Source organism: Stegodyphus dumicola, chromosome X1 (assembly GCF_044657685.1).
Source record: "Stegodyphus dumicola isolate Sdum_Otavi_A_Nest chromosome X1, ASM4465768v1".
Classification (NCBI taxonomy): Eukaryota; Metazoa; Arthropoda; class Arachnida; order Araneae; family Eresidae; genus Stegodyphus; species Stegodyphus dumicola.
In genome coordinates, this window is record NC_140780.1 from 244,008,425 (window position 1) to 244,022,300 (window position 13,876).

The following is a 13,876-nucleotide window of genomic DNA, read 5'->3' on the forward strand; positions in this document are numbered from 1 at the left end:
TAGGGTTTATATTTATTTTAACTAACATTTATTTTAAGTTTAAACTATCTTTCCCGTCAAGCCTTACTTTGCCCTGGAACTGCCAATGCCAGAGTATGTAAATTTTAGTAGAACGCGCAAGGATTCAAATTATCAGCGGAAGTATTCTGAGTTAAATAGAAAGGAAACGAGTTCGAAGTGTGCTTTCTTACTTCACGAGCGCGGGGGTAGTTAGTCAGAAATTGAAGAACCACGCGTTTCGGCTTGTGTGCTTGCCTCGGAGAATTGTTAATCTTTCAACGTGATATTCAGAGTTTGCTGAATTATCAGCGGTATTGTAGAACGCGGTGAGGTCAGTTACGTTTAGAGAGCCTCGTAGTTAGTCTCTTATTATTATTTCTTTTCAGGTTCTTATTTTTTATTTTAACCGCCGGGTCGGCGTAGTTTGTGAGCGTCAAGAGCACGCATTTGTAATTTCTAAAGTTGAATAAAAAGGGACTTAAACCCTTCGCAGGACTCTGTCTGATTTCCAGTTTCAGCTGTCACCACTTGGTTGCGTGCAGGTTGGAGGCGCGCAACTCTACAACTTGAAACTCTTAATAGAAGAATGAATTAGGTTAGTCTATACCACCAACTTCAGGGTACTTTCTAACGAGCGGGATCAAAACTCAGCTTTTAATTTTGTGTACCAAAAAATCTTTGTTTTAACTGCATTTGGTGTCTAATGTTTCTCTGTACTTTACAATTTTTAATGAAGATGTTTTGAGTTATTATGTATTTTTGCCTTGCCGAAATGAAAACTGAATTAATTGAACAAGAAATATACTTTTAATGAAATTACAGGAGTGAAGTTTAAATGAAATGCAGCAAAAGATGTGTAAAATTTAATAGACCGTACAAGATGTGGTGTCCACATGAGATTTTTTGCTCTTGCTAAGAAATGCTTCAGAAGCTGTGTTTCATAGCATTTTTTATCCTATATATTTTTTAGAATCAAAATATTTTTAAGACGCCAAAATGAAATAGAATGCCATTTTAAAATCTGACATGGGAAAACAAAATGTTTCATTTTAATGCTATTTCCTTATTACAATTCCAATAAGTTAGCATTATTTTAACGATAGTTATCAATTTTATTATGTTTGTAAAAAAACAAAAAATTCGCATATCTCTGTATTAAAAATTTTGTATGCAAGTTGATCTTGAAATCAAAAAATGATAGCACCGAATAATAAAAGAAATCTTATCTCTAAAAGGAAAAGTTGTTTTTATTTAATATTTTTTTAATCCTTCATTTTCAAAAAAAGAAATAATTTCGAAATGTTAATGTTTCAACAAAGGCAGGATCTCGTGCCCAAAAATTCGGGAATCGCACCGATTATATTAAAAAGAATTCAAATGATGATCCTCCAAATGCATATTTGTCAATGAATCTCCAAAAAATATTCCTCAAAATTGTTAACTCTCAGAATGGCAATCGCGATAAACAGACAGAAATACCAGATGAATAAAAATAAGAACTTTTTGCAGATTGTTGGCCATAATTAAGGACTGTTAAGGGCCAAAAATTGTTTCCAAAAAACCTAAAGACCTTTAAATATTTTTCAAGACCATTCGAATCCTGGAGTATGAGTCTGAAATGCGACCGACAATGTTTCTTCCTGTTAGGTAGGACTTAATGATATTTGTGGTGTCGTCTGGGAATCACATGCTGAGTAATTCAACTGCCCCATGAGCGTCAATACACCTGATGCAGCTATTCAGTAAGCAAACCGCTCTACAACTTTAACTTCTAATAATTTTGTACTCTTTCAAGTGAATGTCTTGTAAATTCATTAACAGTGAGTTTTAGGAGTTCAGTGAGATTTCAATTCAGTTTTACATTCAGTGAGTTTTAGGACACTTAATATTGTTATGAAACGTACAGGCGCGGTAAGATAGCTTCCCCGCAAAGCAGTTTCAGGGTTGCCATAAAATGGCAAGGGAACAAATGGTTGCCACATTTGGAGAGAAATTGCTCAATTGGCGACAAAATTGACGATATGCCATGGACGGATGGAGAACCTTCTGGAACGAATTCTTACCGGTTTAGCCCAGAATGTTCTCGAACACAAGCCGAAAGCTATATAAACCCTGCTGGTCCGCAGTCAGTTAGTGAGTGTGCCTCAAGAGTGCGAGATAGTTAGTATCGAGTTGGCGTTACGCGAGTCAATCCCTGCGGAGTCGATCGAGTTGACAGCCGGGCATCGAGTGCCGAGTGGGTCGTCGAGTGCACCGAAAGAGTCTCGTAGTGTATTGCGGTTAGTGCATCGTCGAGAGAGCGTGTTGAGCTCCGGGAAGGACTGAACTGAAGAGTCGGGAGCTGTGCTCTGTGTGTCGTAGAGTGCATCGCGAGTTGTAGCGTGGAAAGTCTCGAGAGTACGTGGAGTTCCGAGAACGACCAAGCAGAGTCGAAAGCTGTACTCTAGTCTCAACTGTGATAGCCTGATAGCCTGGAGGCTGTGTCGCTGATCGTGTCAGCGTGTTTATAGTAGATCTTCAACGACTGTAAAAGTGTTTTGGAGCTGTCCTGATTAATATTGGTAAATAAAGTGTGTTTCGATACTTCATCAAGAAGTGTTGTCATTATTCACTCCAAATCTACGAATCCCGTACGAACGTGAAGGAAGAGAAAAACGCAACAACTGATGTCAGAAAAGAAAAACTTAACAATTTAAAGAGTCAAGTAACCACGAAAACTGATAGAATCACCACAGACGTAAAAAGTGAGGTTTTTGGAAGTACGAAGATGGCATGCGTATTCGAACTTCATGGGGTCTAGTCTGGACACCGGTCGAGATCGATATCGGAAAACCAGTCGGGATTCTCTTTCCACTCGACAGCAGAAAGGAGAGCGAGTCTGGCTCCTTCAAATTCTGTCGGCGGTAAGTGAAGTGGAAATTCCGTGCGGAAGTGACGTTTATTGCATAGCAACCAGTCTATCTCACCTCTACATTGCTCCAGGCTCAGAGAAAGGAGGTAGTTTGTTGTCAAAGGGGCTGTTTCGCACGTGCTTATTTCTGAGGATGGTGGTAGAAAAAAAAATTCGAGTTTGAGTAAATGGTGAAATTTTTCGAAAAAATACGCTGCTGGATTTAGTAAAGAGTATGGAAAAAAGAAATGGGGAACGTTAATGGATATTTTAAATGCGGAAAGAAATGGCCTTTTCAAAACTTCAGGTATGTGAAGAAACGTAAACATAATTTTACGTATGATCTTTTGCAAAATGGAAATTTTCTAAAAAGTTACATGTTTGTGAACTATTTGTTAACAGGAATTTTATGATTAAAATACATTATTTTGTCTGAAAAGGTTATGCAACAACGTCATAAATCACTGAAATATAGCACCGCGTACGCGTGTTTAATATTCCTAATGAATTTGAATCAAAAAATATTTTAATTTTTAGCAACCCATGATTATATCAATAATTTTATTTATTCAGGAATTATACCTACCACGTAGCTACAAATATACTGTGTATCGTAGATGCCAATAAACTGTGAGTAAAAATACTCGTATAACAAACTTTTAACAAAAGTAATAGGAAGAAAAATAAAAAAAAAATAACTATAGGTTAAATCATAACACATATTATCTTGCACACACACATATATTTTAACATATGCAGTGAAAGGAAATTGCAATACATATTCCGAATCCCGCGAACGGGCTGGCTGCATGGGTGTTTTCGTGGTTTTCCCCATGTGTAACGTATATTATGAGCCAGTTTCCCTTAGAAAGTCCTCCATGAAGGCATCCCTCTCTTTAGGCAGATAGCCTTCGAGGCTTTGCCATAATCACACACACACACACACCTTAATTTAGTTTATTTCTTAATCTTTTAAGTTGAAGCCCGAGTGTCGGCTGTATTCTACAACTCCAAGTCGGAGTTCTGTTAAATCTTATTTGAATAATAAAAGGGTCTTTTAACCCTTTTTAAGTTTATTTACTGTCTCACAAACTCAAACGATTATTTGCTTCCTAGTTCTTAACATTTTTCACTTTCAACTGTAACTTAGAATTACACACTGGGGAATCCTACAAGCATGTTGAAATAAAACGGAAACTATCTATTATAAATTAAAATTTTAAATGATAATTTAAAAAATTTTATTTTTAGATACAAGTTCTACAATAAGAAATAGAAGAATGAGAAAGAAAAGGAAAAGAATGGAAATGGAGAAAATTGAAGATGAAGAAAAGGACATCATTCAGAGTCAAAAAAATATCTGCAATTTATTAACTCAGATGCACAATTTATTTGAGAAATCTGTAGAAAATCAAAGAAAAATTATTGAAAACCAACATACAATCATAAATATATTGAGAAAATGAATAAAAAAATTTTAATATAACTTTATTTTCTATTCTAATATATTTTTTAAAAACATAGTTTTGAACTCGATACTGAATCATAACAAAAACTGATTTCTTTGCTTAAAATTTAGAAATCCACATATTTCTTGATTAGTTTTGGCATTATCAGATCTTTAATGATTATTACAAATTCACTTTTGACCAACTTCATGTAATTTTATTCTCACGAAACATGTCAGAGTGCTCAATCTAATTAGAGTATCTGCCTAAAGAGAGGGATGTAAATCCAGTAAAAGCATAATTATGTTACTAATAACTACACATTATGACCAATGTATAATGATACTGATCACTACACTTTAAAAATACTTTTATTTCACATAATAATCAAAAGATAATGAAATAACACTGAAGAAAAAACTGTATAGATGATCTTGCCATCTTCGAGAGGTAACACATTGGTCATAGAACTTCTTGGATGTTCTAATTTTCGTCAAAGAAAATCTGCAAGTATCCTAAAAGCACTTATTTTCTGAAAGCTAACCAAGCATACTATATAGACAGTCACAAAAACAAGTGCCATTGGGACTCCATACAGTACAGGGCGATACTATATTAAAATATACGAACGTCAATATACACTCATAATATTTTTGCACAGACATAAAACCATCATTTAACTGCATAACTCAAATTTAAACTTTTGTTTTAATAATAAAATATACAAATTATTCCTGAGAAAATTTCAGCCATTAATGAGATGAGGGAATTGAATATAATAAAATTCCTTCGACAACAAAAATTTAAAATAATTTTATAAACCTGCTTGAAACTGAAAACATTAAACATTAGAAAAAATCAGATTTGACTATGGTTAAGATATTCAGATTTACACACACGATTAAATATAAAATATTTCTATCAAAAAGATTTAATACCAGAGATTTTCTTATTATTATAAAAATACACAGGTTTTATGCCAAAGTAAGTAGAAAAATAGTTGTCCATAAAAGCTGCTCCACATGTCTTTCAAAATCTGAGCAAATGGAAAAAATGAGCTTTATAATTCTGTACACTCAAAGACAAATATTCTTTAATCTATTTTGTCAGAATCTCTGGTTATAAGTATTTTACATCTCTTTTTAGAAAGCTAAAAAGACTAGAACATAGTTACTAGAACATAATTATAATTTGTATATAAAACAATCTAAATACCACAACATGCAGTGTAAAACAGCAGAAAATGATTAAAAATGACTAAAATAATTAAAAAAAAAATGTCAAATAACAACACCTATAGCCACAGCAAATTCTGGAAATCAAATGGCAGACAATGATCTGTATGTCTACTAATTAGCATAAAAATACAACGAAGGCAACCTTTCAACCAATATCGCCAGGTAGACTTTCCGTGTTTGTCTGTACATAATTGTGCAAATTGTGTAATCATCATTTTGAAAACTTCCATGTGGAAAAAACATAAAATACATTCAGAACCTTAAATATATATATATGAAATGAATAAAAAAAAACACATTTTATTTAAATTTGTGAAATTTATTCTTATATATATATATATACATTCTTAAACAGTAATTAATTATATATATATATATCTGAAAATTTAATAAAGTATTTTTAAATAGTACAGACATGAATAATGTTATGCATGATTACATAACTAAAGTATCTAATATTGCATACAACGAGGCCTGGCACTGGGTGGTCAAATTTAGAAGCTATTTTTAGAGCAGCAAAGATTATGCAAGGTGAACATTACGCATTGACTCGAAATTCTCTGAATTATGAATCATATTGAAGCTTCATATGCAATATGATATCTACTCAAAGCTTTCCCGTTAACAATTATATAAAATGAGACGGCAACTTTCCAAAATCTCATTTTCGTTAACTACGTTATTTACTTTGGAGTATAATCATATAATTTACTTACGATCATTATTATATGACGGTCAAACTTTGAAATCGATGGGAATAAAGAAGTTCTCAGAATTGTCAAATTAAAAAGATTTTTGTTAATCTGCACTTGAAAAATAACTATGACTCAATGTTGATGCAAATATTTACAAAATACAATAAATAACTGCATATATTAATGGCAAAAACAACTATGATAGGGGAACATTAAAGCATGATTAAAATGAAAAAAATCCATTTCTCAGCTAATCACTAGCTTTATAACATTATATGACATCTGTTTGAAAGAAAACAATTTTGATATTGCAAATATTCTCTTCTAATGAATCACATTATATTAGAAATAAAAAAATTCTGAGATAATTTCAGATGGATTTTACCTAATAGCCAATGCATTAATGTGATAATATAAATACATATATGTATGATAATTCTTATCACCAGTAGTGAAAATCAGCCATTATACTGCAGTTAACAGCAATACAAAACGCATTTGAGTAATATGAATGAAATATTTTCAACAGCACATAATAGCAGCATTAACATTTAATACAAAAAGATAGATAAAAGTCAGAAGACAGTTGCATTACAGAAAATATAAGAAATTAAACTGAACTTTTTTATTTCCAATGCTGATTTTTCTTTTGATATTCTCTGGTTATTTCAACTAAGGAACTATTTCATGATAATGATAAAAGTACAAATATTTACAAGCTTTCGATAGTATAAAATTATTACTATTAGAAAAATAAACGTTTTATTTGAATGCATATAGAATACTAAATTTAGAAATGAAATTATAAAATGCTTATCCGTAAAAAACTTATGCTGGAAAGTAACACATGCCTGTTAATAAGTAAGCAATAATTCCCAAAATATTTCGGCTTTTCTTACAGCATCTATCATATACACACCTGAATTTCCATAGAATATCCAGCAACATTTAAATAAAGCCTCATTTCCTAGCATGAATTCTTACAGCCAAGCGAATAATACCATTATCGATAATTCGACAGAATTGTACTGATCTTTCAAACGCCAGAAATTAATCATGATTGTGATTTTGCCGGTCATCAAAATAATATAACTTCAGCCATCTTGTTTACAAAACTGCTGTTAAGAGAGTTTGCGGCCACTCCGATCTGGTCGCAAAATTTGCTATAATCGTAACGTCATTTTCAGAGGCGTGTCTTCAAAGCGTCGCACTTGAATTTGGTTTACCAGCTAAAAAACAGGCAGTTGCGACTGGTAACGTCGCACTTGAATTCACCCTTTACATGCCCCCCTTTTTTTTTCCTGGGCAGAAAGATGCAGACTCTACCAATTCCTACTTTCAAGGTGGTTAGGTCGTCTGTCGGCTTGGTTACATCGTCTGTCTGAAGTCTGGTTTCGGGTAGCTAATACTCAACGCATGCGCAATAGACACCTTTTGGGTGTATTAAAGTATGGCAACCATAGTTGAGGTCAGGTTGATAGTTTTTGCTTGGCGACGATTGATGTATAGTTAACTGCGAAGTGTGACGGAAGCCAATTTTAGCAGAAATTTCATTTGGAAAAGATTGATTTTGTAAATGATAGTCATAAGCTGAAAAATTACATTTAGTGCTGTCTGGATTAAGAATTACTGGTTTATTATTCAGATAAGCCTTAAGTATGTGGGAATTGATTTACTTAGGCAAATAAGCAAGATTTTACCTAAGTGTATATCACTTGGGTAAAATCTTATAGGTATAAGATATATCAATTTATGATCTTTATATTTAGCTAATGATTATCAATCAGTATTGACTGAAAACTAGATTAAAGTTTGGCAGTTTATTATGAACATTAAGCTTGTTCAACTTTTTAATTATAAACTTTACTGCAAAACAAAATTTTTTTTTTAACATTTGATGTATATTTTTATGCATTCAGAGTTCTCAAGTAATCATCAATTATGTATATAAAAAGTATTTAGTACTAAGAATAGATTATCATATCCAGCAAGCTTCCTATATCTGGTATATTCATACTGATTATTCAAAAATAGCCAATTATTGTACTTATAAAGCAAATTAAACGTGTATAAAGAAAGAAAATATTCCCCTTTATTTTAAATGCCTTTGAATTTTTATTACTTTAAAATATCATGGCAAAACATTTTTAATAAAAAAACAATCAAGACAACATTCTTTTCTTCAAACCAAGTTTAACAATTTTTAAAGTAATAAAATATTTCAAATCTTGTTGACTGGAGATTTATATATTTTTAGCATTCACATAATTAAGATGTAAAAATAGTGGGAAAAGTGCAGAATCGCCCACTGCTTGGCACGTTTTTAAGAATTGCACATACTCGGTATCCATGTACACATCGACCTATTTTCACCTAAAAAACATCCCAGAATTGCACAAAATGGCATTGTGCACTCCCTTGACTTTATCCATGTACACATCGACCTATTTTTCACTTAAAAAGTCAAAGAAAATTGACAAAAATCCAATTCTTACTCTCGTAAAAAGCGCCAAACAAATAAGTGGGCGATTCTGCACTTTACCCAAAATAGTCAGTGTTAATAAAATGACCATAATGTCCCGAATTTCCTGGAACAGTCCCAAGTTTTCAGTGCCAGTCCTGATTTTTTACAACTCGTTTTTTTTTTGTCTCAAATTTATAACATTTGTTCTAAATTGTCCCGAATATACATAATTTTATTAATTATCAAAGATGCATTACATGCTGCTAAGGATATGTTTTTATGTTTTACTGCAGTTTAATTTAATTTAATATTTATTTTTACGTTTTTTTTTTTTTTTTTTTTTTTAGCAATGGGTTAAAAAAGTGTACATTTAACGAAAACCTACAGAAAGAATACTACTTTATTGAAAAAACTATAAACGTACGGTGCAATACATGTTCTCAAAAATTTTCATTAAGCTATGGTGGATCTACAGATATAAAACTTCATATAAATAGTAATAAACATAAAATGTCACACTTGTGCTGCTGCATCTAGCTAATCATTAAAGAATTTCTTCAAATAGGAGAAAAATGAGTGATGAGAAAGAAGAATTAGCTGTAATAGAAGGTACTTTTGCATACAGTACAATCAGAAGGAAATAAAACTTTTTCAAATACTTGTTAGATTTATAGATTGGAGTTATGCAGTTCGTGTAAAAATTTTAGAATTTAAATCCTTACCTAGTTGAAACATCTGATATTGCCAGCAACTATTTAACTACTTGTCTTGAAGAAAATCATTTAAAGGAAAACGGTTATTGGTCTTTATGCCGATAATATGAACTCTAACAATTTTGGATGAACTAATAGAGATGGAGAAAATGTTTTTGTTGAACTTAAACAAACCTTAACCATGGTTTAAGTGGAGTCGGCTGTGCAGCAAATATTATCTATAACATCAGCTGATGTTTTGTTCAGAAATTAGGAATCAGAAATTAGGAACTACTCTGATATGCGCCCTCAAGTCGCCGAATTTCTCGCCAAATATTTTTGGCGAGAAACTTCACACTGCCATATTACTATCTAAATTTGTTGTCTACATTTTGAATTTTTAGCCTAAAAATGTCTCCAAAAATGCGGTTTTCGCACATGCAAAAACTACGTTTTGAACACACAATTTAGCTAAAAATCCGAAACAAAAACAAAAAATTTAGATAGCAAAAACGTAAAGTTTCTAACCAAAAATATTTGACAAGAATCCATGTACACAGCGACATGTTTTAACTTAAAAAAGCATCTACGAATTGCACAATGTAGGCAACGAACGAATCTACAAACTACGCACACCTCGCTTTAATAAATTAACATAACAACAATAAATTTCAAAGAATACCATGTACACAGCATCCTGTTTAAACTTAAAAAAAATTCTACGAATTGCACAAATTAGGCAAGGAAGGAATCTACGATCTACGCACTCCTCGCTTTAATAAAATAACATAACAACAACAACAAGTTTCAAATAATACCATGTACACAGCATTCTGTTTTAACTTTAAAAAACATCTACGAATTGTACAGTCTAGACACTAAACAACAAAATAAACTAAAATAAATTTCAAACAATTTAAAAAAACAACAATAACGAAGAACCAATGAACATAAGATTCTACAAAATAAGAACAAGGATAAAATAAAATGCACTTACCATGAATTAATGTGTTTTCGAATAGCAGAAATATAAATTTCATACCACCTTTAACATGCTGCCACGTAACCACTATCGTATTTACATAACAGCCAGACACACTATCGAGAAAATTTATACTATGGTTCACAAATAAATAAAATTACAAATCCCTACTTCTATTATGCACTGCCATTAAAAATAATCTCCCAGACCCTCTCTCCACACTTCCAAATACCCACTACCCCTCAACAGGATAGCCACAATCATATTTCCTTTTGCCGAACTTCAATTCAACAACTACCATTTTATCTTTCCCTCCCATCTTCTCAGACACAGAGGCGAACCAACGAGCTCCAGCGAAAGATTTTTCAACGTCAACAGGGTTGCCATAGAACATGCAATCATGCCAAAAACCAGCGCAGAACACATATCGCCACATTTGGTGAAATTAGGGCGTATATTAGAGTTGTACCAGAAATTATTTCTAAGATATAAATCTTATACTGTTAGAGAAGAAATATTGAATAATTCCACACTTCGTAGAAACTGATTTTTTAATGATACTAGGGTATTCACAAACAAGATGGTTAGCATTACTTCCTGGCATTGAAAAGGTATTCCAAATGTTTTTACCACAGAAAGCTTATTTTCAGTCTCAAGAAAAATGTCTCATGCTTTTTCTTTTAAATTCTGGGAAAATACTGTGGCAGAAGCTTGGCTACATTTTATTAATACTCAGGCTTCAATATTTCCTAAAGTTATTGCAACACCTGAAAATCAAACTGTGTCTGTATTTGTTGTAATTGCTTCAACGGATGCTCTGAAAGCTTCACTATTAAGCAAGATAAAGGATAACTTGTTGTTAAAAATAAATGTTAAAAAACTTGAAGAGAATGCAAACGTGTAACAATACAAAAGTATTGAATTTCGAGAAGCTATTGTTTCATTTTATTAGACTGCTTTTACTTATTTGGGGAAATGAACAATTTAAAACAATATCAGAGTTTTTTTTTTTTTTTTTGTCTTAATGACACTAATGCTGCAACTAAGTGAGTATTTAGCATTATAAACAGTTTATGGACTAGTGACAAGACACAGCTTAAAATAGACGATTCGAAGGGTTCGAATCACCAACATAAATTTTCATGAAAATTGTACGAATTGTTATAAGAAGATCAAAAGAGAAAAATAGGTTTTAAGAAATATTCATGATTCAGAGAAATATAAGGCTACTTCATCAAAATAATTTAGAAGGATTATAAATTTATTATTTTGTTTAAAAATGAATACTGCATTTTGATTTATTCTTTATTTATTAAAAAATATGGTACTATTCCGTTTTGAGGACTGTAAAAAAAATTGCAGTGAAAATATATGTGCAAAAGCGCAATCTAGCAAACGCGCCCACTTAACAGCGCGCCAAATCTAGTGTACGTGCTGATTCCAAATTGCGTAAGTTTAGATAGTTCTATATTTCTTAAGATGCCATTGAAATACCAGTTTAATTTGTAAATCCTTTTTTGATAACGCCAGGGATTTAACAATTTGGGAATTGAAAAGCCTGCAATAGAATTTTTTCAAAGAAAAGACATCATTCATTATAGAAAATTATGGTGAACAACCAACGAGATGAAATTATGCTTTAGCGATAACTCGGTAGTGAAATAGCGATGCAGGAATCCATTCAGTTATGTTTAGCCTTTACTTATATAAATTATAATGATCTGAAATAGTTATGTACTCTTATGCTTCCATTCAATTATATTTAGCCTTTTTTATATAAATTATAATTATAAAAAAGTATTATATGAAATCAACCTTTCATCTAATTTAAAACAATATTCTTGGATAATTATTTACTATTATACTTCCTTTCTTGTGTTAGAGTTGCCGCAATTATTTTTGGTAGCTCTGGCATCAACAATAGTTTAGCAATTTTTACGGTCCTCAAAATGGAATAATACCAAAAATATTATATATCACAATTTTAAAAACTTATTTATTTTGATTTATATATATATTTTGACGTGCATACCACCTCCACCACAATAACAATAATAAACTAATTTATTTGTAAAAAAAAAAAGTATTTAAAAAAATTATATATATAAAATGTCCTAAATTTTGAACTTTGAAAGCTGGTCACCTTAATGTTAACCAAATTTTTGCCAAACTTTGGCTATGCCTCTTTTCTCTAAATTACACTCATTTTTGAAAATAGCTTCTCGGTACATATCCTGGTAGTTGGGGAAAATGATATTTCAGTTCTTTCTGATAATCTGTAATTCCAGTTTCAACATTTGATAGAAATGTCCTATATTTGGCATATTTTCAAGTATGCATGGACCATTAGCCAACTTGCTCATATGCCTACCTCACTGCATGTCTGAGATCATGTCTTTCTATATATTTTACACTTAACCATCATTTTACTGACAAATGTTTTCGTTAATCAACTGTAAAAGTGTAAATATCAACCCTACAGACTATTGTTTTTCTCATAAAATTTCTTGCTACTTAAGAGATATAACTTTGTATTATTTTTTTGTCAAAGAATTTTACCTATGAGCTGTAAAGATACCCAAACAAGCATTTTTTGCCATTGAGTTGGTGACGTTTTGTTAGGATGCAGATAAGGTATTCATATTTCCTTAATTATTTTTGATCAGATAATTAGTTTCATTAACTTAGGTATATTGATGTTTCTTTTCTATAACTGGCTCAGAAAGGTATTTATTTAAACAATAATTAAAAATTAATTGGTCCTCTGACTGCAGATCTTAGGCATTTGAAGTTCTGTAAAACAGTCTCTGAAATGTTTAAGGATCTTACTAACATGATAAAAATTTTCATTTTTATATTTTAATTCAATTAATGATCTTTTGTTTCCTCTGAGAGAATTTGATTAGGAATTTCAGCTTTTTGTTTTAATTAATAGGTATAGAACAATTTAGCCAGTGCATTGTAACCTTGATTCTTATCTTTTCTTTTTTAAAAAAAAAGATTTTGAGTTTTCAATCCAAAATTAATTATGACTGTAAAAAATATTAATTTAATTCAGTCATTGAGAAATGCTTGTTTATATGTCCTTTGAAAGCGTCTTTCATGACTCCAACATCATATATTTCACAACATTTATTTTGAAGGGGCTAACTAGTGGCTGAGTGGTAAAAATCCTTGAACACTGGTTATTCCAGTCTGGGTTTGAATCCAGGCAAATGGGCTGGCTGCATGTGCATTTTCATGTTGTCCCCATGGGTAACATGCATATGAGCCAGTTTCCTTTAGAAAGTCCTCCACAAAAGCATTCCTCCTCTTAGGCAGATAGTCCTAGCATGCTTTCCCATTATAAACTAAAACTTGATTTTAAGGACTGATTTAATGTTACTACCGAATGATATACTGCTGAATGATTTCTGAAATTATTGTTCTTGAAGAACTTAATTTAGCGATTTTTTTTTTCAAAAAGT

At 31.6% G+C, this 13,876-nt stretch overlaps 1 protein-coding gene and 1 long non-coding RNA gene across 2 annotated transcripts in view; both read left to right on the forward strand.

Annotated features, from left to right (window-relative positions):
• Nucleotides 1-2,989: 2,989 nt before the first annotated feature.
• Nucleotides 2,990-5,648, forward strand: LOC146993460 (uncharacterized). The gene is made up of 2 exons (XR_015038730.1): nt 2,990-3,197; nt 4,142-5,648. It is a non-coding gene; the product is annotated as an uncharacterized LOC146993460 (long non-coding RNA).
• Nucleotides 5,649-7,757: 2,109 nt separating this feature from the next.
• LOC118190719 (CWF19-like protein 1) overlaps nt 7,758-13,876 on the forward strand; it is a 229,445-nt gene continuing 223,326 nt past the window's right edge. The window contains exon 1 of the mRNA XM_085807349.1: nt 7,758-7,927. The gene's annotated coding sequence lies outside the window, so the exon portion shown is untranslated. The remainder of the gene's footprint in view (nt 7,928-13,876) is intronic.